General features: G+C 36.5%; 1 protein-coding gene across 1 annotated transcript in view; it reads left to right on the top strand.

Annotated features, from left to right (window-relative positions):
• The window catches only part of Grm3 (glutamate metabotropic receptor 3), a 230,194-nt gene that overhangs the window by 52,934 nt on the left and 149,923 nt on the right, over positions 1-27,337 (top strand). The gene's annotated exons all lie outside the window — the stretch shown is intronic.

Raw genomic sequence — 27,337 nt, 5'->3', positions numbered from 1 at the left:
CAGCTGGAGTTATCACAGAGAAAGGAGCTTCAGTTGAGGAAATGCCTCCATGAGATCCAACTGTAAGGCATTTTCTCAATTAGTGATCAAGGGAGAAAGGCCCCTTGTGGGTGGGACCATCTCTGGGCTGGTAATCTTGGTTCTATAAGAGAGCAGGCTGAGCAAGCCAGGAAAAGCAAGCCAGTAAGGAACATCCCTTCATGGCCTCTGCATCAGCTCCTGCTTCCTGACCTGTTTGAGTTCCAGTCCTGAATTCCTTGGTGATAAACAGCAGTATGGACGTGTAAGCCGAATAAACCCTTTCCTCTCCAACTTGCTTCTTGGTCATGATGTTTGTGCAGGAGTAGAAACCCTGACTAAGACAGGATGTTTAGAGACATCTACTAATCTTACAAATATTTGAGCTAAATTTATGTTTATTCAGTGCCTAAAAATATAATAAATAATAAATAATAATATATTTATTTAATGTATATTTCTATATTATTTATTTAATATATTTATATATTAAATAAAATAAATAATAAATAATATATAAATAAATAAGTGGTTTAGTCAAAGCACCATTTTTATTCATTGTCAAAAGTAGTAAAGTTTGTGATTTCTTGAGAGATTTCATGCAATGGGCTTCACCAAGGATTCAGTGGCCACATCTTTTGGAGCCAAGCCCTTGTGAACCTTCCTAAGATAGAATAAAATCGTTCCTACACAACACTATTGCCAACAGTTCAGGTCCTGTAAAATCCCCTGCAGAGAAGCTTATGAGGAAACTCTCACCCCACAGCCCTTCTCCACGGAATGGCAGCTCTTTATTCAAAACATCTTCCTTTCTTTTTTAATACTTCAAAGACTGCTGCACAAATGTACAGTCTTTGAGCCCATCTTTTGAAGAACTGGAAAAGATTACAAATGTCTGTTGAAGTGTAATTATCTGATTGAAACAGAAATAAGACTAGTTCCCCATAGGACCAGAACACTTCTGAAGGGAACACAGACCCATGGCTGCCCCATCTGAGTGCACTCAGACAAGTCTACTCATAAGATTCCATCTTCCCCATTTGAACTCATATCTTGACTTAAAGCTCACACATGTTAGAAAGCTGTTCCATTTTATGAGCAAGTTGATGCCATCCCCCAAAGCAGGACCTCTGACTAGTTCCAAGAGCCACAGAGGCCTTCAATCATGGACCCAGGTTAGAGATGTCAAGTCAAAAATGAAAGTTTAACCATAAAGGTAAGTTTAGGAGGAAAATCCTTGCACATCTGAAGAGGAGAACCTTTGAACCTTGACTTTCTTATTAATTAGGAGAGATGATTCAGAAAGAGAAAATTCATTCAAATCAGGAGGTTATCTTAACAGGAAGAAATCTCCCATTTGATTCAGGAAATGTAACACTTGAGCTTACATAGGAAGTTCAGTGAAAGACCAGTTAGTGTGAGTGTTTAAGTTCTCTTTTGGCTAGTCCCTTATAAATTCACACTGAACCTCCTGATTCTATGTGTAACTAAGATGTTTGTTCTTATGGTTTTATAACTATACCTTTTAATGTGTGTGTGTGTGTGTGTGTGTGTGTGTGTGTGCTCATGTGTGCATACATGCTTATGTATGTGCTGAGGCAGAGTACATTCCAAGTATGCATGTCAAAGGCATAGGGCACCTATGTGAACCCAATTATCTCCTTCATTCACATGGGCTCCATGGACCACACCTGGACCAGGCTTGTGCAACAAATATCTTTTATCTGTAGAGCTATCTTGCTGGCCCATTTAATGATTATCTTTAAAGCACCAGTATTCTCCCTAACTTAAGTGTATCTACCACAGAATAACAAGACATATTGACAGGAGGTATTAAATATAAAACTAATCAAAAGAAACAAGCAGGTTTTACAAAGCATGAAATACAATGTACATATAGGTATTGCTATTACAAAGAATTTAAATTCTTTTTTAATATTCCTGTTTTCAAAATTCCTCACATGCCTTACTTATTCAATAACAGTAAGTTGTTTTGGCATAAATATAAATTTTAGCCCTGATCACAGGCTAAAATATATAACCAATGGAATGTACATCCAGTATATACAAGAATTAAATGACTTAGAAAGAGTTTAGCTGAGAGCAAATGTTATAGTAGAGCAAAGCCCCATGGCATGAGATGAAGAGTCTGTGTTCACTTTCCAAGAGTAACTATATACTAATGTCATTCTTTACTATCATCATGGTACTGAACAACAGAAAAAGCATATTCTGTCTTGTAAGTTTTGTTAATGCCGCAGAGAATGTCTGCTCTGCAAAGCTCTCTGATTGATGGGTCATTTAAAAGGTAGGGAGCAAGATAAAGCACGCTAGGCTTGAAGGCATGCATGTCATGAATATAGCAAATTTACAGTGTCAGAATGTTGGCCCAGAGATATTTCCAACACATTGAAAGCAGATCTGTCAGGGGGCTTCTTGAACATCCTCAAGAAACTGATGTAAAATGTCAGGGTGTCATTTCATTATTTGCAACACAAACAGAAATGTCTTTAGCTAGTATTAATACCTAAGTCTGTATAGAAAGCCTGAATGCTGCTTTTTACATAGGCCTAAACAGGAAGCCTATTTATAATTAGAAAACTGTTTGAAAGGCATGAAATCAGAACTAAAAGAGTTAATTAAACTAGGGGATTTCATTACGAGGCATATTTCTGATGGCTTTCCAGGAGTCCTTTGGTTCCTGGCAATGTGTGTTCTATGAGAGATTTCTTCTCTGATCTTTAATTGAGGAAAACTAGAGCCCACAATCTTACTTTTAAAATTCTTGGAGAAGCTTTCCACCCATGCCCTATACTGACCATGACTTTAATTTTCCAGTTTAATTTGTACTGTGGTTTAATTAGCAGCCTTGGTCCTTCCTTGGAAAGCATGCCTGCTTTTCTCAGCCTGATAAAAATTGCCATACACTCTTTAGTGAAGCCAGACAGTTATTTGTGTATCAATATCTTGACACAGGATGTGATTATGCCAGCTAAAAAGTGGAGCACCATCCAATGCTGGATCCTTTGCCTGATGTTTTGCACGAAATAATTGGCATTTCTACAAAAATGTCATGTGGTTGTGTAACTTCACATTTTGTTTCTGCTGTCATATATTCTTCCTGGTGCCTAGAAATCCTAAACATTGATTCTCTAGGATCCATAACTTCAAAATTATACGATGGGTTCTAAAATTATCACTCTTAATTTATTTTCTATTTGTTGAGATAGGTTTCAACCTGAGATTAAGTGAACTTAATTGTTCCAATATAAATTTATTTCAATTTAGATTTTCATACTTTTGACTTTTCAGAACTCCAAAAGCAATTCAAACAGTTAAAATCTATTATCCAGGATTACGTTGGCGATATAGATTTCCATTACCTCCGTTTTTCATAACTAGGATCAAAGTATAACACTAAAGAAAGTAAAAGTTAAAAGACAATGCATTTTTAAAACATTTCAATGTTATTATTTTGTAATGCCACATGTAATAACTAATAAGCATTATAATAGCCAAAAATCGCTAATCCATTAGGTTAAAAATCTTTACTGCAAATGAAAACTGATCCAAAGGAATGAATTTAGGGACCTCAAAACTTTGATCCTGAGACAAATTTCTATTGGCAGAGAAGACAGCACTGAAAAGCCTTGGTGGCTCCGATGTTTCATCTTGAAGGTTAAGGCAGTTCAGGGTTAGTTGTATTATTTATTACTCCTAAAATTTCTTTTGTTTTCAATATGTTGTGATTCTTTTGTTTTAACTCCCTTTGGGTCACTCACAATTTGCCCAACTTGTTTTTTTTTTCATCGTGGATGTTTGATTACATTTAACCTACAATACCTAACCATAGCCACTCAAACTTGGTGACATTGCAATTTGAGGAACATAAAATTTGAGAACAAAACAACAAACTATGTATCTGAAAATGTTATTCAATTTTCAAGCCCAGCCATTATTTTTTAATAAGTATAGGCTAAAATGCTGACTAAGGCTTCCCTGAGCTAAAAAATTATCAATTTTAGATAAAATTTATAGTGATCTTGCCAAACCTAATAATTTATATCTGTGATCCCAGCACCTGTGAACTGGAGCAAAAGGGTCATCTGTTATTAATATGAGACCCCATCTAAAAAAAAAAGGCCTAAGTTCTCTTACCAACTTCTCAATAAAAATTATTGTCACAGTGGACCTTATAGCAATATTTATAGGTATGAGAGAGTCATTTCCCACTTCATCCCACTGAAGAAAAAAAGTGACAATGATATGTAAGAGAGATTTAGTGTGTTGTTCAAGATGACAGAGCCAGGAGTACTTATAGCAATGGTACTATAGCTATGTTTCCCCAAGAAGCCTTTTTTGCTGTTCTTATTCTATTACGGAAGCAATCATGAAGTTGATCTGGGCACAGCTAACTGTAAGCCATGCAGCATTGACTGTAAAATAGAAAAAGACAAATCACTGCCTGCATTATTTTGGGGGAGTCTCTCAGTTCTTTGCATCCTTCCTTGACTGATACATTATTGCCCTGTGGATCATTAGGTTGATGGGATTGGCTAGTGATGTCTACAACCCTCCATCCCTTGCTGCATGGCTAGTGATGTCTGTATCTCTCCACCCCTTGCTGTACCCTCCACCTTCCACTCTTTGGAGGACAGAATAAGCAAGGTTCCAGAATGAATGTAGTCGTAAGTTGGGCTTTCTTAAGTAGCTTAAATTATTGCTAGACACCCCAACATGTAAGCTTTTCAGGTCTATTTGCATATATGGGAAAACAAAGTTAACACATTTTCAAGAATCTAACTTTCTAAAATTACATTTCGGGTGTATGACTCATATTGTAAATCTCAGCTTTGCATCCCCTAAAAGATTTAATTATCATCCTCTTTATGCATTTTCAACACAAAATTTAATCCTCTCTACACTGTAAGTAGAATATAGGCAAAGGAGCAAGAGGTTCTATTTTCTGCCTACTCCCCTTTCTTCCTTTTCTTCTGCATATTTTTTTGTTGTTGTTCTTTTAACCATAGTATTTAGCCCTAGAAAATACATGGATATTTTAAAGATTTATCACTGATAATGTTTCTTTGTTTAAACAGAGGTTAATGATACAATGCCAGGGTCAGTTCTATGATTCTATATGTCAAAAGCAACAAAGACGAGGAATATTAGGGTTATTTCAAAGGAGGAAAGGAAGGCAAAATAGACATAAAAGAGGCCGACAGCCCATTTCCAGTCCTGAAAGATGAACTCCCACAAGCTGTATAAACTTTCTCTCATTAAACAAATCATCCTGGAGAGGGAAGTTTGTTTTCACGTTTTGGGAACAAACAGTATTGGTCACCTGTGGTTTCTCTCACAGTGAGAGAAACATGGTTTTCATTTTTCTCAGATAAATGTCTTAATATATTTTTGGAATCTGAACATTTCCCATGTCAATGGCTTTGCAAAAAGTGACCTAAGTTTTGGAATTAAACCTATTTTTAGACTAAAAAACAAATCCTAAAGCCAGCTCCCCAAAATTTCATGGTTTTGATAGCAAATTCTTTTAATACAATATGCATTCAAATTTGTGGGAGAAGCTATGCAATAGAACAGTGACACTGAGAAATATTCATGGGGTTTCAGCATACCCTGAGAACGTCTGGAAATGGTCTCCTGTTTATTTATCTATTTAGCTATGGAGGAAATTGAACATGCTGGGCAAGTAATCCACTTACTAAGCTGCGCCCCAAATCTTTTTTTTTTTTTTTTTTTTTTAACATTTTGAATCTCACTAACATGTCAGGCTGCTCTTGAACTCACTCTGCAGCCTTATACTTTTTTTTTCTACCTCAGCTCCTAAGAACCACGATTAGAGGTCAGTATCACCATGCATGGCCTGAGATAACATTCTAGAAATTCAATCTCATGTAAAGAAGCAGAGAAATAGGATAGAAAGAAAAGAAAGATTAGAAATCAATATCCACTCTAGCTTGCTTTTGCATTGCTTTGATAAGGACCAAAGCTAAAAATGCTTGGGAAACCAGGGTTCTTTCATCATATACTTCAAAGCCATAGTTCATCTATGAATGAAAGTCAACCATTAACTCAAGGCAGGAATCTAGAGGCAGGAAGCATGAAGGCATGGTGCATACTGACTTTCCCCCTGCCTGATCCATAGCTTACTTTCTTACACAGGCCAGAACAATCTACCTAAGAGTGTTACCACACAGAGTAGACTGAGATCTCTCATATCAATTAGAAGGGTAAAAAGATGTCCCACAGACATGTCTACAGCCCAATCTGATAGAGGCAGTTTCTCAAATAAGATTCCCTCTTATAAGGGAAGTTGAGTTTGTTTCAAGTTCACCACAAGACTAACCATGGCAATGTCCTAGAAGTAGCTTACATTTAAGGGTGATGAAAATTCTGAAGACTGTATCCATACTTAATATGACTATATCACTATCATCCACAGAAGTGGATGCTCACAGTCAGCTATTGGATGGATCCCAGGGCCCCCAATAGAGGAGCTAGAGAAAGTACCCAAGGAGATAAAGGGGTCTGCAACCCTATAGGTGGAACAACAATATGAACTAACAAGTACCCTCCAGAGCTAGTGTCTCTAGCTGCATATGTATCAAAAGATGGCCAAGTCGGCCATCAGTGGAAAGAGAAGCCCTTGGTCTTGCAAACTTTATATGCCTCAGTACAGGGGAACGCCAGGGCCAAGAAGTGGGAGTGGGTGGGTAGGGGAGTGGGGCAGAGAGGGTATGGAGATCTTTTGGGATAGCATTGGAAATGTAAATGAAGAAAATACCTAATTAAAATAAAATAAAATTAAAAATTAAAAAAAGAAAATTCTGAAGAATGTATCCATACTTAATATGACTATATCACTAAGTTCAAAAGACTGCCTCTGGCAGAAAAAACAGCATTCTGCATTTAATCAAATGTGCTTGCTTACCTCAGTAATCATACTACATTATTACTAGCATGATTGTTTCTGAATGTCTTACATCCTGTTTTTTTATGCACCTGGTCTTTTCTCAAATATCTTCTGTTCTGAGCAAACTTCCTCAAACTTTAATTTGGAACTGAAAAACACTGGTGAAACACACTGGCCCCTTGAAGTTTAGGTGATGGGTTTAGAGACTCCTTGCTTGGGAAGAGTGAGATCTTCTGCCTGCTTCACACTTGTGCTGAAATGTTATTTGGAGATTATGTAATGCTCATCTTTCTATATTACAAGTGCCAGAAGAAGATGGGAAGGCAAATTTTCACTTCGTTCTCTAGGAATGTGCATTCATTTCTTCATCCCTTCTGCCTTTGACTACACTGAGGCTCAGCCAAGTGGAACGATTCATCAGGAAATACACTGCAAGTTGACAGCATGTCAGAAAATCACAGTTCCATTGAATGTATTTCACAGAAACACATAACTTCATCAGTTCTTTTTAACTGAAGCAGACAAACGATACAGGAAAAATGCTTTTGTATCTTTTAAAGAGACCCTTTCTAGACACAACCTAGCATAAAAGACACCATATATATATATATATATATATATATATATATATGTATGTATGTATATATATATATGTGTGTGTGTGTGTATGTGTGTGTGTCTGTGTGTATGTATATATATATATATATATGTTATATTTAAGATGAAAGAAAATTTTTAGACTTATTTAATGACCTGCACAAAACAAACATGAACAAACATAAATATGAAAATATAATAATCTCACTTAAGACTTTGCATGTCTCCATTTACAAAGTTATTTAATCCTATTACTCTCTCCCTATCATTGGTCTTAACTCATCATTTTTGTAGTTAGCTCAAATATTGCTTGTGGATTTTTGTGTATTTTCTTACTCTCTGCTAAGAATTTACATAGAAGCTTCATTAGACAACACAGCCAAGTGCTTTCAGACTATAAGTAAATAAAAAGTGCTAGAAGATTGCTCATTTCCTCACAGGTGCCAGTATATATTTTTAAACCAAGAATCATTTTAGTGATACAAATTAATAAGAAAAGCAAAATTTTATCGAGAAATTTATATCTGATCACTTTGGAGTAAACTATATAAGTATCACTGTAATGGATTCACACAAATATATTCATGATAATCAAGAACAACAGCAGGAATATTGTTTGATTATAACCCGAATGGCTCCTTAAATGTAACATTGGGTGGTGAAATAAACCCTCTATTCTGATGCATTTTATTAGAACCAGAACATTTCACACCCTCTCTTCTAAGGTCCAATGTACATGGTGATCTTAAATACTGCTGACAATTCTGATAAAAAGCAACATCAGATATCTGAAAATTTGCAATATACCAAAAACCCTCATTGTTTTTTTATTCAACTTTAATCAACTCAATATTAATTTCATGAATTTTACCCCTAGGGGATTGTGGTTGCTATAGCTCTTACCATGAATAATCTTTGCTTTTGCAAACTGATAATTAATTCTTACACCTTGAAAATCTGAAAAGCCGAGACCTGTGAATGTATTCACATGGAAATTAACATTCTTTTCTACTATTCCTTTGAAATTCCTTCAGAGATTAACTTTCCTCATGTAGTTCAGAGAGTATCAAACATCCATTAATACAGTTTCCTTTTCACTGGATTCTCAAAGGCTTGGATTTAGAGAAACCTCAAGTTTGTAAAAATATAGAAAATAAGTCAATCAATGTTAACTGTGAGACAATTTCTTCTGTCTTGAGAACAAATATTGAATATTTGTTAGGCTAAACTGTCATTGGCATGTTTTCTAGGGGTAGAGTTAGTTCACTCTTCTACAGACAGGATATATTTATGAAATAAAAAAGATACATTTAATAAAAGATCTTCATTAATATAATACTGTTCATTTTTATTTGACCATAGAATCTGGTAGTTGACTCTGAGATATCAATGAATGTCACAAAGTACTCCAATTGGACATTCCCAATAGCTTCCCTTTGCCTTCCTCCTTCCTCTTTCTTTTAAATTGTCTTGCCTTTCTCTTTCAATGTCATTTATTTTTCAATCTTTGGACCATTTATTTTCTCATTAAAGTGGGAATGACTTTCATTACATCTCAGAGAAGTGAAGTGCTGGCCGATTGACACCATAATGTAGGTTCCCTCTTTGGAGAACTGAGAGTCATCTCTGGTTTCCATCTTCAAGAAAGAATCTTCACAATGGATAAGTGATTGGAAAATCAAACAGGTATTACAGGCACTTTGTGGAAAGAGGAAGCTAAGACTAAAATGGCAGATGGTCTAAGTCTCTCTGTACACTGAGCAGTGAACAAGGACACACGTACTCTTGAAAATGAATGAGTACTTATCAAGTCTGGTGATAAAAACAAAATCCTTATCTTTCCCTTTATTTTACATCCATCATTCTGAAATCATTCATTTATTTCAAATAAAACCAGAACCTAAAATAAACAAAAAATATTTGGTTGGGTTGCCGGGTTTTATAATAATATTGCACCAACACATTTGCAGAACACATCTGTAAACTCATGGATCTTAACTGCCTCTTTTTTAAGATCTTATCTCTAAAACCCTGGGACTATAAACTATTTTTTAAGTATTGTAAGACAAGGTATTGTTGATAGTTTATTAAAATATAAACTTGAAGATAATTCCACAAAAGGTAACGGCAATCACATAAATGCACTCTAAATCTTCCCAGGGCATCTAAAGGTTGTCTACCAAGAATGACAGAAGTGAGCCTTTGTTTATACAGATCTATACGTATTGCAACCAATGCATCAGTGTTGCTGTTTACCTCCAAGGATACAAGAAAATTACATAAAGATGTGGTTTACAGTAAACTCACTGAAACACAGTCTTTCTGTGTTTTGATATTTCTACTATCCAAATATTGTGTGATATTCTTTTATTGTTGAAAGTGACAGCATTCTTTGGGGTTTAATTCACACGGAAGACTCAGGGAGAAGATGAGCACTATCTGGTATAGGCCAAAAAGGAAAGACTCTATATGCAGTATCAGTTTGCAGATGAGCAAAAAGAAAGATCGTGAATGAAGTAGAAGGGACACATAGGAAGACAGCGCTGAGGAAGTACATGCCTCACCTTGCCATGTATGAACTACTGACAAAGTGCACTACAGTTTAATGGCAGGTTAACTAGAGGTCACACAAGTACGCTAGACCCATGATCTTGATCATAAGCCAATTAACACATGGGTTGACTTTAATAATTATGTTCTTTAATTTTCAGATATCATTATTATTAAAAGGAAATAGTTTTATAATTCATAAGGTTGCTCTGCTAACAAAGCAAGTAGCTTCATGCTTTGTATTCCCTTCTAAAGACTTGTCCATATGGCTGAATATTTTTACTTAGAAGTTGTTATACAATTTTGCACTCAGAATTTTTTTCACTGATTCTAACTTCGAACATATCTCTGTTGCTTTTTTAAGTCTTCTTTGAGGAAACGTACTTCCCTGGAAGACAGAATTAGTGCTATAGCAAGACTAAAAACAGAATATTTCTTGATAAGGTTTTATAAACATACTTCTTTGGAAAATCCATAAGCATCCCCACCTACTCTCTATCTTGAGTATACCATAATATTCCTCATAACAAATATGTTGTCTCTCTCCCTGCCCACTTCCACCTTCGCTATATTCAGATATCAGATTGCCCCAATTTATCTTCATTTTATTTCACATTTTTAGAAGATTGGTTTAAATGAAACTATCTACTGCTTCTTTTGCAGTGATGCCACAGGCAATCTGTGTAACTTCTCTAAAAGTTTAGTTCAATCATCTATATAATAAGCATAACAATAATTATCTTCTCACAATATCACAGTGATGAATTAAGGGTAGTATCATGAGAGGCAATGTTTATTATAAATGAGAGCACAAACATTGAAACCATTCTCTGATTTCAAACTCTGGTCCTACTCTTGACTATGGAACCTTGGTCAAATTATATAGCATCATCTTGCTTCAAAAGATCAATGTGGATGATGTTTTTCATGGCACATATGTACTCGATCACCAATCAAGGGTGCTATGGGAAGCAAAGGAGCAAAGTAAACCAGTTTGGAGCTATGTCTACAATGGAAAAACTACATATTTGTTTACTGTGATTAGTATAGTATTTGGATCATGGTAAGCTGCTAGTAAGTGGTTGAAAATTCAAACAGGACTCTTAAGTACCTCTAATAATAAGTGTTTTCATTTTACTGAGCCTAGATGATATGCAACTAGTTTACTTATTAATGAATTATATAGAGGTGGTGATAAAGCTTAGCAGTAGAAGACTAGAATATAAAGACTTGGGTTACAGAAGAAGGAAGAAAGATAAAGGGTGGGAGGGTAAGGAAGAAAAGAAGAGAAGAAGGAAATTGTATGTTTATCAAGTGCCAAACATTGTTTTGAGCATTGTTAATTTGCACTAGAACCCTATGAAGAAGTTGCTGTCATTATCCTTACATTAAAAACAAGGAATACAAAATGCGTAGAGAACGTGTAATTAGCCTACTGCATCCGGGAGACTCTATCCCTTACCCTAACCAATGTGGTGGCTGAGATTAGAATTCACTCAGGCTGTCTGACTCAGGAGCTCTCGCTTCCTAGCATGGCACTGTGTGCTTCTCCAGGAGGGAAAACACTCATCCCATAGGCCTTTTCCTAATTCAATCTTCTGGGCCACATGCCAAGCACCATAAGCCCCTCTTGACACTTGAACAATCTATGGGAACAAGGTCTATAAACGTTCAGGATCTATGCTCAGTGGTCTCTCTGATTTGTGTCAGCAATCATCCCACCCACACCCTACAGTGACCACACACAAAACCCTAACAGTTCAGGATATGTCTGGGAAACTCCACAAACAGAAGGCAGATGAAGAGCAGTGGGGGGTTTCATCCATGAATATCTTCACACAAGAATCTAAATGCTGATTGAGGGCATGCTGCCCTCATTGCTGAAGGAACCAGCTCCCGCTGGCAGGAAGTTCTGCATTAGCAGCAAGCACTGAAAAGAAGGCGGGCATCTTCGCCAGCTGGGAATAGACATCTGGCAGGGGATCAGAGGGATCCCATATCAACTCATCCGACCCGAGCGGGACCTAAACACATTTCCCCTTAGTGATGTGCAAGAGCCTACTGAGTCCACTAATAGGACAGAACTGAAGAATTACTCAGAAGCAGTTGGTTTCAAAATAATAAGGACGCGGCTCCTCAATATGCATCATTAGGGAGGTCCCTTGAGCAGAACTTAACCAAGGCTGGACATGGTGGAGCCTGAGAATACCTTTAGAGTAGAAAGACATGGATTAACTGGGTTCAGTTTCAGGTTGTATCTCCATGGATGCAAAAATGCAATGGAATACCTTGACAAATAGCTAAGTGGTTCCCCACCAGCCAAGCACACACACACACACACACACACACACACACACAAACAAACACAAGAAAACCATTCCTTCATTTTTTTTAATCTTAAAAAATGTATGGCAGTAACTTGAGTTTAACATCTCAGTCATAACCTCTGACAAACAAATTCTCACCTTTCATTTACAGTCAGAGTAGCCCCAATCTCAGATTTCCCACTATTGAGTTCAAGGCCAGTTGAGCTAGGTGCTACATTCACAATTCATAAGTTTGTATCCCAACTATACTGTATGTCCTATAGTTTTCCAGTTACTCTAACCCCTGCCTTGTTACAGTCCAGTGATTTCCTAGCTCTACCCTGATGCAATTCACTAGCCAGCTTCCCCAGTCAAATGTATCCCATCTTCATTTTTAAAGCATATTGTTATTTTTTTTTGCTTTTGTGATTTATTTATTTATTTATTTAGAAACAAAATCTCATTATATCATGCTGCTTGCTGTTAGCATGCTGCATAGCCCAAGGTAGATTCAATTTCATAATCCTCCTGTCTCAGCCCTCTGAAAGCCATCCTTCTAACTCATTAGATCCTGTACCCACCTTGCAGACTATCTCATCATGGATGATCACAAAAGCTGCTTCTGAGCCTCAGCCTGATGAATTTTATTCTCTGACCTACCTGCCCAGTCCTCCTATTACCAGCTTTGTACACCCCATTAATTTCAACATGCCCTCAGCCTCAGATAAAAACAAGACAAAAACAAACAAACAAACAATCCATCCTATCACCATCCAAAAGGGATGCTCCCCGCCCCTCGCCACCACTGGTGAACCAAACAGAACCAACTCACCTGTCTGTCTCTAACAGACACCTCAGATTCTCTCAAAGCAACTCACAGCTGACAGCCTAATTCCCAATTTTTCTCAAAGGTTCAAGTGGAATCTTAAAATGATGTCTTATTAGTACATGAAAGGGTCAATATTTCTGAAGATGCAGGGATGCACATTCAAAAGTGATGGCACATCTGAGTTTTGCCTCAAATGTCTGTAACTGAAAGGAATAGATATCCTAAAACAGGGTGGGGATAAGGAGAGCACATGAAAGCTAAATTCTCTGTAACTCACTTTGAGAACACAACCTTTTCCCTTGTTGGTTTTAATGGCAAAGACAAAAAATAAAGATAATTTTTCTGAAGAACCAACATTATAGCGTAACTTGCTTTTAAGAAATGGAATCAGTATTTCACAGTATCCTGAAATTTTAAAAATTTAAGTTTAAATGATTATTTTCTTTCACTGGACACAAACTTTGGGTATGTTCACTTACTCAGAATTGTATAATAACCATGAGACTACTTGTGATGCAACCTCTTTTATCGTTGAATGTGTAAACCTTTAATCCTTTTATATTTCACAACACAAATGAACTGGTTAAAAATGTAGTTAGTACCATCCGCTCACTTACTCTTGTAGCTTCCAGTATCAAGTAAACTGGGTAGTAGGCCTCCTAACACCTTAGTTGAAGCTCTAAACTCCAAATTCTCTGGAGGTTAGTACTATTCTTCAAATTGTTATTTGAATACTCAAATATAAATGGATATTGTGTTGGAATTGTATTGGAATTTCACATTTGGATTTCACATTTTATGTTCATATTTACTAAGAAATTCAGTAGTCCAGAAAAATCATTTAAAATAAAAACAAAGAAGAAAATGTAGGTAAATTAACTATAACATATATTGAATTGCTTTTTAAATTATTTGATTGAACTTTTACATAGGCCAATACTCTGTATGTATTTTCTTCCCCAAAAAACATGGGGAGAAGGGACTACAACTATTTTTAATTTAAAACAGAATAGAAAAAAATAAATAACTTCTACAATCCTTGATTCACCTCTAAGTATATTTTCTTAGAATGTGTGGAAAACAGCAAATCCCAGTGGCTAAAGATCAACAATAGAATTGAATTATTTATCAGTAGTATTAGTATTATATAGCATGATTTTAAAGAAATACTGTGTGCTAGGGACATATAACAACAGCTCACATGATAGACTATATTACCTACATTTTACAGATTTAAACAAGTAAGAAAAAAGAAGGTACTAAGTAAGTAAGATTTCAGAAAGAGGCATGGACTCTAGACCTCTAGCAGAGGTTGTTTGACCCCATTGTTTGTTGGCCTGTACAGGAGGCTTTCCATGAAGATCTCTGGCCAGGCCGGGAACAAGAGTCATTTCTGCCTCTTCTGCTACTGCAGTTGGCTCCACTTCTGTCTCTGCCTTGCCATCTCGGTTACTCCATGCCACCCTGCACCGAGTAGGGTTGGGCAAGGCTGATGAAAGGCCAACTAGCCAGTGAGGAGTACAGCAGAGCTTCAGGCTGTGTTTCAGGAGAGCAGACCTCTTCCCAAGTGTTACAGCTCTTAGGACAGAAACTCTCAGACTATGCTTTAATCCTTCCAGGTAGGATTCTTATATACAGTTTTGGAGTGGGAAAGGATCTGACGACAAGTACTTCTTATTGGCTTGGTCTGAGAGCTTGGGGAAACCTTATTTGCATGTGGGAGGGATTGGTACTGCTCCTACATGACTGATGGCCACACACCTCTCTGTGGGGGCTGTGGGAGGCTCTACCTGCAACAGGAGCCAGGGATCTAAGGGGCATGGACGAACACCTGTGGTTCCTTGAAGGTGGAAGTCACCTGCCAGGTCTCCAGGGTTCAAAGCCTAAGCTTGACTAGGGACCAGGATGCCTGTGCACAGCTGACCACCCCACAATTGTTTATCTATTAACCTACCCCCACAATTGTTTATCTATTAACCTACTTTTATATTTTGCCACAAGAAATTTTATACCTTTCCCATCATTTAGAAGCAGTGGAGCCTAATACAATCACCTTTTCAGGTTCCTTTCCTTATTAATAACATGGAAAATACAATAGAATATAATTCACACAATAGTTCTCAACAAGTACTTATGTTCTTCAATTGCATACAATATACTCTTGTGGATGTTTAACAATGGACATATTTGCAAAGCAAAACCTGAATGAATGTATATACTTGGGCCACAATATTTGAGGTTTTTTTCTTTTTTTAGGAAACAATTTAAGTGTTAAATCATTTGTTAGCATGTTAAACATCCTATGGACATCCCTAATAAATCATACAATTTTGAAAAGAGTAAGAGTAAGCTTTGTGTAATTTCTTTTTCATTCCTAATATTACCATTGCACTCATGAAAATTAGCATAGCATTAAATGATAACCAGTGCCATCTTCAACTCTTGTTTTGATTTAGACATGCAAGGAATATGAAGTAACACATAAGATGCCCATTGATCTATCTTTATCAACTTTCAGAGAGAAAGAGAGAGAGAGAGAGAGAGAGAGAGAGAGAGAGAGAGAGAGAGAGAGAGGACTGGATCTCTGTAGTTTCTGGACACTTTATCCCTCTAACTCAATTATATTTAACTTGGGATATTTCGCACTCCCAAAGGATCTGTCATAATCTCATAATCATTTTCTCTTCACATCAATATCCTAAAAAGACCAGATCCACTGGGATATAGATACCATGATCATAACTGAATCCTGAATCTAGAAACTCAGTTCTTGTTCTCTAGCATCCCATATGATTATTGAAGACATATTGGAAATTGGATATGTTAATATAGAATTGGCCTAGTTTTGTGTTTCTTCAATCAATATCATCTTAGACCTTCAAACAGAAAGCTTGAGGTCTCTCCCTTCAAAGTATAGTTTGGAAATTATGTTCATCCACAACTGTTTAACTATAAAAAAATCTAATTGTTTTTCATCTGGACCCTTTTAATTGTGCTTATTAGTCCTTTCTCACATTTATTTATTTATTTATTTATTTATTTATTTATTTATTTATTTTGCTTTTAATTACAGTATGAAGTGTAGCATGCATTATGACACTTTGAAATAGAATTCATTTTGTTGGTTTTCTTTCTTGCCTATATCCTTTCACGTTCTCTCTCTCTCTCTCTCTCTCTCTCTCTCTCTCTCTCTCTCTCTCTCTCTCATACACACACACACACAGGCACACACACACACAGGCACACACACACCATGGAAAGTAGCATCCAAATATAAGAGAACATGCAATATTTGTCCTTTGGGGACCTCATTTACCTTGATTAATATGTTTTTCCCAGAAAGACATGCTTCCCTGGCACTTTCAACTTTCTTTATTCATGAACAACCTTCCATTGCATGTATGTATCACATTTTCATTATCCATGTATCAATTTGTTTAGGAACATCAAAAATGGTTCCATTTCCTTGCAATTGGGAATATGGCAATAGTAATATTGTATGTGCAAGTATGTCTCTGGTAGATATACTGTCTTTGGAGGATGGGCCCAGTGGCACAGTTAGGTCACATAATAATTCCATTTTTAATTGTTTTAGAGACTTCCATACTGATTTCCCTAATGACTCCTACCTCCCCCCACCCAAAAGAATGAATGCAGGAGAATCTTTTCTCTATACATCCTCAGCATCATTTGTCCTTGATCTTTTGACCATACCCCTAAAGAAAACTAAGTTTTACTCCCCAGAAGCCATCAGTTGTCAGTAGCTACTCATGTAGGGGTAGGGGCTCCTGAGCCTCTCTTCCTTGTGTTCTAGAATATTGACTTAATCTTGTACAGGTCATGAGCAGGCAAACACAGTGTCTGTAAGTTCAAGAGTACATTGGTCCTGTAATGTCCAAAAGACACTATTTCAATATAACCTCTGGTTATTACAATCTTTCTGCTGCCCCACCCCCCATTCCTCAATAATCCTTGAATTCTAGAAAGAAATCTTGAAAATAGGTAGAAAATAAGTTTTTTCTTCTACCTATTGCCCCCTCCCCCGGATTTACATGCATCACCTTCACTTTTCACTCTGTAAAGATTCAGTTGAACAGATGGGCTCTAATGGATCTTCCTATTCAACAGATATCATTCTACACTTGCCTATCATTAAGATATAGGAGAGGTAACAGTCATGACAAAATATAATTGGAAACAGCTGTTACTAAAGCAACAAACACCAACTTACTATGTCTTAATTACCTTGGTTGCATTGTATATGAACCAAAACATTGGCTAACTCATAAAAGAGTAAAAAATACTTGAAAGATGGATTTCAACCTTAGAGAAATTGGGTTTACATTCAACTCTACCATTTACTAACTCAACTTTACCATTTAGTGACTCATAGATAGGCATGTTTGTTACTTGAGCTCTAGAACCCTCTGTTCCCTTTCACTGCAGTTTGCTATCAGAACTAAACGATGCTTAATTTGATTACAAGTCATTCTCCCTTGCTAGACCTTAGGTTTATTTCAAACTCATTTCCACGTCATATATTCTCAGAAATTAACATGTATTGACACAAGGTCTAACAAGTTTTTACATGATGAATGGATGAATTTCAGTCAAATCAAGAGATATTCCAATGAAAATTCATGTGGGTGACCTTCTAGATTGAATCTACTGAGTCATGACAAATAAAAATAATTCTAATAAATCTAGAACTTAATTCCAAGATTCTGGGTTTACTTTAAAAGGTCAAAACACATTGAGATAGAATACAAAGAGAAATTTGTCATCTGTTATTCTCAATGGCATTTAAACAGGCAAGGCCTGAAAGAGAAAGATGGGCTAGAGAGCTTATAATGAAAAGAAGATATGAGAATAGTGACCACTGCATTTTTCTATTAATCCAGATTAATAAATCATGGTAGTTACCAGTTACTTGGCACTTTTCATTGTTACAACTTTGGGTCAAATGTTGTAGTTCTTTACATCTAACTGCAGGTGTCATCTTTGGAACTGGGTTAAATGGATATATATGCTATCATTTTTCTCATTGTAGGAAATTTAAAGTGGAGGTCAGAACTTGAGCTCATAAACTCAAACTTCTTTGATGATAGAAAGATGTAAAGAAAAGATAAGTTCAATGGCAGAGTGTAAAAAAGAGAGAGTAGAGAACAGAAAATAGAGATAGGAACCAAGATACAGAAAAAGGAGTGGATGATGAAAGAGGATATTTATTGAGCAGTTGAATTCCTAAATATATAATTACATAAGTTACTTCACTTAATACTCAAAAACACTCTTTACTTAGATAACATTAAAAAATAAGTCAGACTGAAAAAATACTGAGAGATGAGATACCTAGTCAGAGAAAAAGTATTATTTGAACTCCAGTCTTTTTTAGCTCCAGAACTCTACATTTTTCTGATACTTTTATCTAAGTATATCTAAATGATGTTCAGAGGCATCTACAGCCAGCAAGGAGTGAACATGTATGTAGGCAAATATAAGCCTACCTTAGCATTAGAATAACAATCCCCAGTTAACTCTTGGGGACAAAAAAATTCAATAAATATTTTGTTTCACATAGTATCACTATCACAGTTGATATGATCAGTGTCTTACAGCTCTATAGATTGCTGACTGGTATTTCTAGTGTAATTAGGTACCAGAACATAGAAATCTGAAAAGATAAGTTCAATGGCAGAGTGTAAGAAAGAGAGAGTACAGAACAGAAAATAGAGATAGGAACAAAGATACAGAAAAAGGAGTGGATGATGTCTAAATTATATTTAAGTATAAGGTCTGGCTCCTTGATTTATTAGCTATGTGCTCTCTGAGTAGTTATTTAATACTTCCTGCCTCCTCTGTATGTCAAAAGATGCTAATGAAGATTAAAAGGATCAGTGCATGTTCAAATACATAACAAGTATAGAACAAAAATATTACCTAGTGGACTTATTAAAAACCAAATCACTTGCTTAGCTTATGCCTCCATCTCTTAGTGCTGGCCTATGCTAACTCCATGAGTCAACTTGCTCAATTTGATTTTGATCCAAAAGAGATGTCATTGTCAAAGAAATAAAGTTGATTGCTTTTAAATGTCATATCCCCACAGTGAAATACACCAATCTGTTCCCTCTTACTTTCATTGAAGTATATGTGAGCATTGACTTTTATTTAAATCCAGAATGGTATTTGTTACCTACAACCTGATAAATAAAGACAAAATACACAATAATAAGCAGCCAAGTGACTGACACTCAATTCCATCATAATGAAAGATTATTTCTCCTCATCAACTTCTCTTTGCAAAGGCAAATGCTGCTTCATATTACTGATATAAATTTATAGAACTATCTGACGCATTTTGAGGCTTTTATTGCACAGATAAAGTGATACCAATAATTTAAAAACTCAAAGTGCCTAAGATTAATATAGTTCTTGGCCTCTCTTTAAGCCATTCCTAAATGCTTGCCTCCTGGAAAGCAAATAGGAACAGTGGAGAATCTGAGGTATGACTTAAAGACCTGGCAGACAAATTTTGTCAAGGCTTACTAAACTCTAGTTAGCAGAAGATAGGCATGGAGGAAAGGGCTTTTGAAATATTAAAGAACAGGTAAACATCTGCAGCATTATTGATTTCAAAAGCACAAAGGGAATATTCAGAACAGGAAGAACACATCAAAAAGCCATTGTAAAACACTGCACATACTGTCTTCTCTCTGGCTGATTTTAAGTAGAAAACATAGGCTCAGCTTTTAAAAAAAAATTCTTACTTCAGGCATTTTTACTGATGTGTATTCATTTGCAACCCATTCTCATGGGTTCCTGAAACAGTTAAAATCCTACAAGTGTGAATAGTGTTTTATAAGAAAAATTAATGCCTTCATTGCTGAGTATCATATTTTAAGCTTTAAATGTGCTTTATTAGCAAGCTTTTATTAAAATGGAAATTTGTTACCATTTATATGTGTCAGTCCACCTGACCTTAAGACATATTTAAAGCCTGGTTTCTATCTTAGAGTTGTAAAGCAAGCAAGCTTATGCATACATGAATTACATATAACAATTTATGTTAACTAAACACAACCTAAGATTTCAGTGAAAAGACCTGATCAATTAAATAAACACTGAGGCTGGGTGGTGGTGGCACATGCCTTTAATCCCAGCACAGGCAGGCAGATCTTTCTGAGTTTTAGGCCAACCTGGTCTACACAGTTGAATCATATCTCCAAAAACCTAAATAAATAAATAAATAAATAAATAAATAAATAAATAAATAGATAAATAAATATTGAAAAACAAATGCATCCCTCATAATCTGTCCCTTTGTATGATGTGTGTATGTGTTACAGACAGTAAGAGAAAAGGAGAAAGAAAAAGATCATAAAGAACTTTTTTGTTTTTTCATGACATATCAGATTTTTTCGAGACAGGGTTTCTCTGTGTAGCCCTGGCTGTCCTGGAACTCACTTTGTAGACCAGGCTGACCTCGAACTCAGAAATCAGCCCACCTCTGCCTCCCGAGTGCTGGGATTAAAGGTGTGCGCCACCACACCTATCTTAGACTTTTTTTTAAAATTTTGAGACATGGACTCAATCTGTAGTCCAGAGTTACAATACTCAGTCTAGACTCAAACTGAGGGCATTCTCATTCCTTGACCTCCAAAGTGTTGGATTACAGGATGAGTTATCATTTCCACTTTACTTAAAATGATTTAAAAAAACTTATAAAAGAAGACTAGCTTCTTGAGGATCAATAAAGACTAATTAGGCTCTCTAGTTACTTGTCTAAAACATGGTCTCTCATGATTCCTCGGTGCCCTAGAAAATTACAAAGCTTAACTGAAAAGTACAGTCCACAATTATCTTGCTTCTCTTGGAAATCCCTTCAAACAAAACATTCTGTGCTTTGCTGATATTGCTGACATCATAAAGGCATATGAAGGCAGTAACATGTGGCTCTGCTTTCAAACTGACAATGGCCAAAATTCCATGCAAAGTGATAAAGGCTGCATGCAAAACATGCTCATACAAATTACATTGCAACACAGTAGATTCTGATGGATTTGGCTCTCAAGTTCTCAAGAAATATAATGTTTTCCAATCCAAAAACCAAATAGACTATGGAAAGGAAGGGAATCATGCTTCCTTTCAATATGGCATAGTATATTTATGATGTGAAGAAAAGTAGAAGCTTTAGTTTAAAGGAAGACAATTATTGAACAAATTACTCAGGTGTGAGGAGGAGGGAGGTTATGGGGAAATGGGGAGGAGGAGGAGGAGGAGAAGGAGGAAGACAATATCTTAACAAGTCAAATATCTCAACAGCTAAGGCTAAAGCATGGTTCCTGGAGTATGTTAACAGATGCCTTGCTCTAAATCTAGATTTTTTTCTTTTGTTTGTTTTGTTTTGTTTTGTTTTTGTTTTGTTTTGTTTTAACAGTACAGTTCCAAAGGTGAAAGCCTGTGACTTGAGAAAAGTCTACAAGAATCAGATCTGGAAAGACGTTACCAAGTCCCAGGAATATAGCATAGATACAGATTAGGATAGAATAACAGTAGGAAAAGATATCAGTTTTGCAATAGACCAAATGAAAGATGATGGTTGCTTGGGCTAAAATGGTGGTAATAAGAACAGGAAAAAGAAGAAAACTCAAAGACTATTTTGGAAATAAATTGGATTATGGTAACTGAAAGTAGATGATTAATGAAAATGGGGAATATTAACATAACTGCAGGATGGCTTCAATAAACAGCTGGCAGGACACTAAAATAAGGTTATGGGAAGATAAATATAGGTAAGAAGAAGCACTGTCTAGTGAACTTTGTAACTAGAGCACATTGAACTGACATACCAGTGAGGCAGCACTGAGACAGGACCCTTGAGTAGTTGATAAAAACAGCTTTAGATATCAGAGGGTACATGGGAAATAGAATGCAGATTATACGCATAAATAAAGTCATACTTGAAACTGAAAGCGCAGAGTACATCTAAATGCACTTTAGATACCCGGAAGTAAGAGAAAGTTACACAGGCCATTTATCTGGGTGTCTTGGATATGCCAGCAAGTACAACTAATGAAAGTCAGTAGCTGTATTTGAACTCTTCATCTAGCCCACACTATTTTTACCTAGAACTTCTCAATCAGCATTCTGCCAGGGAGATCCACCCCAGATCAAGTGTTGTAACACACTGAGTATAAAGTGGCATGGTACTCCATACTTTAAATACCACAAGTGTTCAAAACCTACACAATATCACACCTTAGACTTTCGTATAAAAGTGTTCACTCATTCATTTGTTCATTTAATGTTTATATCATTTATTGTATTGCATGTCAACTTCCAAATACTACAGAGAAAGTAAATGGGCAGTTGCTTGCAGTTGGGGGAAATCAGGCAATCAAGAAACAAGCAAACTCCTTTGAGTGCTATAATAGAAATAAAAAACAAAGTGAAGGAAAGAGAAAATGAGCTGATATAGGTAGCTTGGCAACGTGTTTGCCTAGCTAAGGCATCAAGAGAAGGTAATAGTCTTCAACTCAACTGTCTAGGTCACTGAGACACACCCAGTTTAATTTTTTTTATTGTTTTATCTTACATATTTATTTTACACTCGAGATTTTATTCCCCTCCCAGTCCACCCTCCAACTGTTCCACATCCCATACCTCCTCCCCACCCCACCCCACCCCTGTCTCCACAAGGATGTCCCCACCTCCCACCTCTCACCCCCACCCCACCAGACATCCAAATTCGTTGGGGCCTCCAGTCTCTTGAGGGTTAGGTGCACACTCCCAGGTATAAGCTTGCTTGCTCACTGGCTGTATAGACATCTATCCCCTCAAGAATTCCCATTATTGAGAACTCAATCAGCAGCAAGTAATTCTGCTGAGCAGAAGAAGAGTTCGGAAGCGGTTGCTTGGGGCACGGTATTAGACAGATGATAACGTCCAGCATCCCAGCCTTCATGCTGATTTGCTGATGAGTTTTTAATTTCTTCCTCATGGCTTCTTAGATGAAAAATCAAGTAAGAAAAAAAATCTATGAGGCATTCATTTGACCTCTAAAAACCCTAGAAATCTCTACTACTTTTCCATCCTGACACAAGTAAAAAAAAAAAAAAAAAAAAAAAAAAAAGTCTGTGAAGCTGGGAAGATGGTTCCGTGATAAAGAACACTTGCTATCCTTTCAGAGGACCTAGGTTCACTTCCCAGTACCCACATGACAAAAAAAACAGTTGTCAGTAATTCCAATCCTGGGGACTCATGTTCTTTTCTGTTCTGAGTAGGCATGTACGTGATACACAGACATACATAAAAACAAAATACCAATATATATAAAAATATATCAACAAATAAAGCCTAGCATACTGGTACATGCCTTTAAAAAGGAATCTGATCAAATAATATCTAATGCTTCTAGATAAAATGTTCTCCTGTTTAAGAGAAGCTCAGTGCATGCTAGGTCATGTGTTTTTTTCCTGGAACTCTAATTTTGTAATTTGGATCTGAAATTTAGGCTGCTGAATTAAATCTAAAATTAAGCATGAAAAATATGTAGTTTCTTGGATGTGAATACAACACTATGCTACACAGATATACATGAAAGGAATTCCTGCCAGTAGGCTTAAAGGTGGTAGATGTTCTCTACCATATTCTGGCTTGGATTATCATCTCCATATGATCTTTATTAAAGTGTTCTTGATACCTTGTCAAGAATAGAGGCAGTCTAAACTAAATTGAATAGCTGGATGCACATGGCAAGCATGCTTTAGATTGAACACATCCAGTTGGTGAGACCCGGAGGAAGCCGGACCTGCCACTTGGCAGTATGAGATGACTGAGCCCCTTGGAGAAGGAGCATCACTGGAAAATATGGAGGATAGCAGGAGAAACATCGATTCCCAGCAGAGCAAAAATAAGAGGGTATTTCTTACTCAGTAAGTCAAGTTTCCTCCTTGTGGACAACTTGACACCTCGGGCCGGGGGGGGGGGGTGTATTGCAGAACAATGAAAGTTAAAATGAGAAAAAGCACAATCTTCATATAGTCCTAGTTTTCCCTTCTGCTGCTACACCTGCTACCCTTTAACATGATTCATTGTATCAGTTCTATTATTTTTAAAAGGTTCATATAATGTACCTCTGTGTGCTTCCCCCTCCCGTGTCTCTCTCTGTCTCTCTCTCTCTCTCTCTCTGTTTGTGTGTGTGTGTGTGTGTGTATCTGAGGATCAAGCCCAGGGTTGCATGTATGATAAGCCAGTGCTCTATCACTGGGTTATATACCAATGATAGATTTGAAGAAAGAATTTTATATAAGGCTATAAAGATGATCATGTTTCTGTCCCTGCTCCTAAGCACTGGTTTCTAAGCAGACCTCAGTTTATCTGTAACATCAGTACAATGGCTCATGAACAAACTGTCATGGGTATGAGCTGCCAGGGCACTATGCTATGTAGCCTACATGGACAGTGCTTTCTGGTAGTCCCACTGTGATGGTTCTAAGGAAAGAGAGCTTATTAATTACAGGGCCAAATTTCTTTTCTTTGTTCAATATATTTCTGCTACATTATTGCTCTTCCATTTCAAAAAAAAAATATATATACCTGGAGTTGGCCATTCCTAGCTCAGACTTAATAGCCCCAAATGATATAACCACTCCACAAAATTTGATTTTCCACCTGGTACAAATAACCTCTTTAAATGACAACAAAAATGTCAGATGATATAGAAATTATGTTTGTTGGATGGTTCTCAAGAAAGTGATCATTCTATTATTCTCCTTATGGGGAGAACCATAGGAGATGTAACATCTCCTATAGATTTTTATCTATAAAAAAATGAAACTGCATGTGAAATATGGTTCCAATGATGGCCATAATGGTGACTAAGAACACAGAAAATGATACCTGTGAGAAAGGATAGAAGAAATTAGAATCCATTAGTCTAGAGAAGAAAAGTTAAGGAGAGATGGCATTCTAGTACTTGAGAAGTGTTATGCATAGATTAGTGACTGAATGAGCCTCATTAAATCTGACAGGGAAAAAATGGGCCAATCAAAAGTGGTAGAAATGATGCTGTGTGTCCTGTGAGGCTGGCTCCCGGGAGGATGATCCTCTCACTGGCTTCCTATTACAGTTAAGCATGAGTGAGAGGTACCATGTCAAAAGGTTGATGGCCTTTGAGGGTGCGATACCTTTCCTAAACATCTAGCTAGCATTCAAACATTCTATAGCTAGCATCAAAAGAAAATAAGAAAGCAGTACCAAGGCAGGATAACTGAAGAGTAAGAATTGCTCATTCACTAAAGGACACTTAAACTCTATTTGCATCTCATTGTAATAGTTTATATTAGCAAACTATTGAGTGGCTGAGGCCATGAGGGCAATTTTGTCGACCATTGTTTGACTTGAGACAGTTGACAAAGGTGATTACACATCACCATTAAGCAGGAAACTCTGATATGCAGATATTGCTCCCACAGCGACAACCTTCACCTTGAGCAATAGATCTCTGTCCATGTAAATTCACATGATTTATACTGACCTATTTTGTTGTACTCCTCCTTGATTGATATTTATTGTAAGAGTGTGCATAGATAACAAATTGAGTTCAAATGTAATGTGCTGATAATCATAGACCATCACCTTGTAAGTGTGTTAGTTATAAAGGTGCCAAATTATAAAGGAAATGCATTTTTTATAGTAGAAGTGGAGTACATTATTTCACTCAATTGGATATACAATTTATAAAAAACTCACTCCCATGTCAGCGACACTTTCTGTGTCTACATCAACTGCCAAGAAGACATATAAATGAATAGATTTCACAGATCTCTTCTACCATCCTTGAAAATAAATCACCAGGCTGGCTGTTGATTTCCTTTACAAACCCTATATATAAAACTGTTTAACTCTTGAGGGATTGCTCTATAGGAATGTCTGGGAAAGATTTAGGAGATAATTTTCTAGGCAAGGAACTAATGGAATTTACCTTTCATTATCACAGATGAAGCACTGGGCTTCAGAGCTCATATTGCCTATAGACTCCAAAAGAACCTACTTACAGGCAAGATTTCCACGCTTCAAAATCATTTTCCTGGGAACACTTTGGGCATCATCAAAATGGCACATAGGAGAATTAAGTGACAAATAGAGTACTTTGTTGTTAGGGACTTTTTCCTAAATGGGCACCAAATTCAGCTATATCAGAGCTCCTTAAATTTAAATGTTCCTGAAATACCTGGGGATGTTGTTTAAAATGCAAAGTCTGATTTAGTGAGCATAGATGGCAAAAATACAAACAAACAAAACACACACACACACATTTATAGATTCATAGCTGGCATCAGTATTGTTAACTTGTAAGCTATATTCTTAAGTGGTAAGGATTAGAACCTCTACAAAAACAAAATAAAACAAAAAAATCACCAATTAATTTAGTACCCAGTTAGCCAACACAAATGCTATGCTCCTTCAAAATTACCATACTAAACCACTCCAGTATTAGGTATGGAATTCAGTTCACTGTGTATAATAGTATATGATACAAAAAAGACCAAACTCCTCTTAAAATTAACTTGGTTTTGGTTTAACATGTTTCACTGAAATTAAGGAGAGGTCTGAATATTAGCTTTACCAGATGTCTCACCTCAGTGGACTGGAAACACTTATTATTGGTAACAAATGTCACAGGCATTCGGGTTAGCTGAATCTTAATATGATTCCTTGTACTTCCACTTAATGGCTAAAACTTTGGGCTTCTTAATTTCTCTCTGTCTTGATTTTCTTATTTGGAATACTGAGACAGAAAGACTTATCTTGAAGAGTTAACTGAATGAATCAGTGAAATGGTATATGAGAAAGTGGGAGTGGGTGGGTTGGGGAGCAGGGTGGAGGGAGGGTATAGGGGACTTTCGGGATAGTATTTGAAATGTAAATGAAGAAAATATCTAACAAAAATAGAAGAATATTTACTTATTTAAAAAAAGAAAAATACATAATGGATTAGTCAATAAAAACACTTAATGAGCAGAAGGAAAGGAAGAAAGAAAGAAAGAAAGAAAGAAAGAAAGAAAGAAAGAAAGAAGGGAGGGAGGGAGGGAGGGAGGG

Source organism: Mus caroli, chromosome 5 (assembly GCF_900094665.2).
Source record: "Mus caroli chromosome 5, CAROLI_EIJ_v1.1, whole genome shotgun sequence".
NCBI classification, from domain to species: domain Eukaryota; kingdom Metazoa; phylum Chordata; class Mammalia; order Rodentia; family Muridae; genus Mus; species Mus caroli.
This window is presented reverse-complemented; position numbering and strand designations above follow the sequence as displayed.